We start from the raw sequence: 5,425 nt of genomic DNA on the forward strand, positions 1-5,425 counted from the left end.
TTTTTTATGTAAATAATTTTTTAAAAAATTTAATAGTTAATTTATTATCTTTTTTGTTATAGTCCAAATTAAATATTTTTTATTATTTTTTAAAAAAAATCTTTTAAAAAATTTAATAATATGTGATGAAAAATACTAAATAAATTATACAAAAATTAATTAAAACACAATATAAAAATATTTTAAAAAAAATGTTTTAAGCGTTTGTATCTAAATGGCCTCCTTTTGACAATTCTCTATTGTAGATTCTATCTAATTTACTACTTGATAAAATATAGACATAATATAATTACACCTCAGATCGCATTTATTAGTCAAATAACCAAACATACCTTATGAACTTTGAATATGATAACGATACGTATTCTTCAAATAATTAAGATTTATCTCAATGAAATATATATTTGTTAATTCATATGAGTAAGTAGTTGTTCGAATTTTACTCTTATTTTTTTATAAAATAAAAAAAATATAAAATGGATCAAACTCTTCTAAAACGAGTAGATTAGTAAAATGATAATTTAAAAGTGATTAAAATATTATTTTATTATTTTATTAACTTTAAAAGATCTCTCTCTGCGTGCATACGTGCGTGTTGCCTCGGATATATAACTGTTAATTTAACCCTAAACCTATTATCAAACTAAATTTAGCACAAAATCAACATCGTCTATTACCTCGGATATATATATAACTGCTAAAATCAACAACATTATTTATTGCCTCGGATATATATCTTCTAATTTAACCCTAAACCTATTATCAAACTAAATTTAACATAAAATCAACGAGAAATATATCTAAATATTATATTAATTTATATTCTAACACATATAAAAGGAGTTAGTCAACTATGGAATGTTGATGTTATACTTGACAGAACACTGATACAAAACATATATAAACTTCAATTTTATTCAATAAACGAAAATAAAATTGTAGAATAAGAGTCACAAAACAAACCATGAATTAATATTTAAATTAATCTTTAAAATTATATTTTAATTTTAAATTAATTTCTAAAATTTTAATTTATTTAATTTAGTTTTTAAAATTTATATTCATAACTCATGTTCGATCCTATAAGTATTGTTATAGTTGATGTTCATACTTAATCTAAATTATAAAGCCAGATTCAATAAAGATAAAAGATCCACCCTAAAAAATGGCCTCTACCGAATATCCGACCTCTTTAAAAGGTCGAACGCAGCGAAAGGGACCGGCTTATACTTATCTGAATAAGTAACTGTCTTCCCAAATCTCTTCCACTATCTCTATTTTCCTAAAAGATAGATCCTAACGAATTCCTCCAAGATAAAGGGAATGATTATCCATCAATAAAGGTAGAACTACTCCAACAAAGGTGGTTATCAGCTCTACTATAAATACACTGACACTCCTCAGGTATACTCATGTTCTAATATACTAAAAACCTACTTAAAACCCTTATTAACTTAAGCATCGAAGTCTCTTGCAAGTACCACCCCCACCTCCTCACGGTACCTCCGCATAAGAACAAGTCGAACGCTGCATCACAAGGAGTCTAGACCTCACGTTCAAGCCTAAAATCAACGTTTTAGGTAACTCTCGGAACATTAGCGCCATTGTCGGGGACTTGGAGTTCGACCCTTGATAATGGCGGACAATCAGTTCGAAGACAGCCACATGGCGTATGAATCAAAACCTGAGCCCCACCGGCCGAGATGACCTCGTACTCACAATACTGATAGTGAGCATAACCGTCGGCTAGAAATTTTATCTCGAGAAGATTTAGCGTTGTATGTATAGTTCCAAGCCAACAAGCATTGCCCAAATCAAATGTGAATTCAAAGATGTCACTATTCAAACTAATTCAATTCCGGGAGTGTTTAGTTCCCGAGTCATCTCCCAAGGACACTGGAGATCAATGAGTGTACAATTCCAGTTGTGGTGATCATCAAGGAGTTTTTAATGAAGAGATAAACATATAAAGAAATAAAAGAACATTCAAAATTGTAATAAATGAACTAATAAAGGAAGTAAAGAACTAACTATGTAATATAGACAAGTAAGGTATAAAAATGATTAATGTAAATGTGTATGAAAGATTTAAAACATAAAAGGTATCTTGGCTTGGAGTGAGCTAAGGGTCATTTCCTTGTTGGAACCACAACTATGACAATTAGAATGGATTAATCTCACTTGATTAACCCTCATATCGGAGAGTAAGTTAAATGAGCTTAAGTGTTCTTAACCTACAAATCCTATATTGCTTGTTAATTGCCTTAGCAACAAATTACCGTTAGTGGAAAAAAGAACAATTAACAATCCAAAAATTGATACTAAATGCTGGACATTCCAACTCTAGGAACCCAATTGCTCACTTTTCCCAAGTCAAGAGATAGAAAACTAGTCCAAATTCATAATTGACATTTTGTCAAACACTTGGTGGGCAAAAATAGTAAACATGGGAAAAATGAGAAGAGGCTTGAAACTAAAAGTAACAAATGATCTCAATCAACAATAACAACTCAAGAAAGCATGTAACAAACATCAATCATCAAATTCATCAACAAGAAATTAAAATTGCAAGAGAGAAGTAAAATTGAACTATAGCTTGAATTATAAGAAAGAATAAGAACAATGTAGCTATAAAGAGTAGTAACAAAGTGACACTTACAATGGAAGCTAGCAAATCCAAGATCAAAATTGGAAATTGAACTTGAATGTAAAATCCTAGTATAAATCTTAATAGAAATGATGAAAAACTTAGAGAAAAACTACACTAAAACTTCCTAATACTACTCCTAAGCTACCCTAATGTTCTTCTTCCCTATGATCTTCATTTTCCCTTCAATATAAGCTAAATGACTTTAGAAATGGGCCTCCAATACACCAAAATCGCGAGTCACGTGCAATTTTAATGAAAACATGTGTGGGCACCTGTGCGTACGCACAGACGTGTGCGCACGCACACTCTGCCAAAATCTCTTCCTGTGCGTACGCACAAGTAGCTGTGCGCACGCACACTAGGCGATGTTCTGAATGTTCGCGTGACGCGCACGATGCGGCTCACGCACATGCGTGGATCCGTTTTTATGCCTGTGCGTATGCACGTAGGTCTGTGCGTACGCACACATCGTTGTGCTCTTCTCCTTTGATTCTTCATTCTTCCTTCTCTTTGCATGCTCTTCTTCTATTCTTTCTAAGCCATTCCTACCTTATACATCTGAAATCACTCACAAAGAACATCAAGGCATTGAATGGAAGGCAAATGGAATAAAATTGATCAAATTAGGCACAAAAGAGCATGTTTTTATAATCAATCATAAATTAGGAGCAAAGTTGAAAAGCATGCTATTTAAGGGAATAAGTGCAAGTTTATATGATGAAATCTATTCAATTTCAACCAAAAATCATCATCAAATATGGATTCATCAATTCCCCTACACTTAAACACTAGCATGTCCTCATGCTAAACACACTCAAAGGAGATAGATGAAAGGAAAAAATAATTTATTCTATGTACTACCTAAATGCATGCAACTATCCTAGAGGTTACTTACTAATATGTATTCTACTTAGAGTTGGCAAAAACGAACCATGAAATTTCAATCCAAGATGAACAATGAAACTTGAATTCCACAAACACAATGCATTTACAACCAAAATCACCCATCGACAAAGTACACATGTAATGAAAGATTTCGGTGTTTGGAACTTAAAGCATACAAACAAGGAAATGCATTGAGAAATTCAACTTGATTATAATCTAAAGTCATAATTGAAGTTGCACAATTCATATAATATGCCTAACAAGAGATAACTTGAAAGCATATGATGGCCATATCATATGAATCAAGCAAAATATTCATTAAGGCATTTTATCAAACATATAGTATGCAATGTGCAAACTTATCACAATCAATGCTCAAATCAATCATAATCAACCCAGCAATCAAATATGAACACTTGCAATACAAAGAGGAACAAAGAAAGCAATAAAAATAATCTAACTAACATGAAAAGAAAATAAACACAATTGCAAAAATCAACCTAAAGAGAAAAAAAGAACTTGAAAATTGATGGTTGAAGAAAACAAGTGTTGGAAAGGGAACAGTGGCACTTCTTCTAACCACTACAAATTCACGGCAGTTAGTTTCGCTGGAAAAGCACCGGAGGAGAAAGACTCACCGGTGGTGAAGAAAGAAAAGAGAAAGGAAAGAGAGAAAGAAAGAACCTAACAGCATGAAGCTCCTTGCCACCATCAAACCCCATAAACATAATCCCAACCTAGCAGCCTGAATCCCCAAACTCCCTAACCAACCTAATAGCATGAAGCTCATTGCCACCATCTACCAAGCCAAACAAGAACCCTTCAGCTTCATCCAACCTCCCCTACTTGCACAAACTCTTCATAACAAGTGCATTGGTATATCGATTCTAAAAACCTTTATCCTAAACAAAAAAATCCCAATTCTTATTCTCTCCTTCAGCAACAGCAACAACCAAATTTAGCAAATTTAACAATAGCAAATTCAGCAGCAACAACAACCACAAAATAAATCAACAGCAACATCCACAAAATAAATCACTAAAAATTTCAGATTTAACAACAATTCAATAATCATCAATGGCAACTTCAGATCCAAAATTAGCAGCCACAAAAATTAAAAAGAATTAAAAAATGAAACGAAGATGAAACGAAGATGAAACAATTGAAGCAGGAGGAACGATTGAGGGTTCGGAGCATCCGATGAACTGAAACGGGTTAGGGGAACTGGGATTCAGAGAGGTTGAGGATTGTGTGATTAGAGGAGGAGGATAGAGGGAGTAGCGGGTTGGTGATGCCGTTTTCCACCATTAAGAGAGTACGAAAACACTCAAAAAATTATAAATTGCCAAGTCCTCTCCTTGCTGCAGGTCTTTCACTGTAACACCCTACCATACAGAGTCTTATGCTTAAGTCATAATTCAGAGATGGCAAGGTATTACGACCTCTAAAATAAAAAAATTTAGTACGTATAGTAGTATGAATGATTGATTATAACTAGGAGCCTTTGTAGAAAAAAGGGGTAAACAAAAATTGCAACTCAAAAGCGCAACACTCCGATCGATAACGTAACGAACAAGGATAAACCAACGCGAGATTATATATATACAAAAGAGTGTCAAAAACAGGAATATCAAGACTCAAAATCCGGCTGCGAAGATAACCGGTCCGAGCATAGCAATATATACATATGATAAAATAAGGAAAACCCCAAAGGAAACCTAAAGGGACACAAATATAGAAAACCTATTCTCCAAAATCTCCCATAAGAGGAGTCATCACAGTTTGTATTATTTAATGGAGATAAAAGTATCTAAGCAAAACATATAACCCAAAATATAGTCCCGAGAACAAAGGATCTTCGCAAATCTAGAAGTCTCCAGCATGCCTCAG

Source organism: Arachis duranensis, chromosome 1, assembly GCF_000817695.3.
Source record: "Arachis duranensis cultivar V14167 chromosome 1, aradu.V14167.gnm2.J7QH, whole genome shotgun sequence".
NCBI lineage: Eukaryota > Viridiplantae > Streptophyta > Magnoliopsida > Fabales > Fabaceae > Arachis > Arachis duranensis.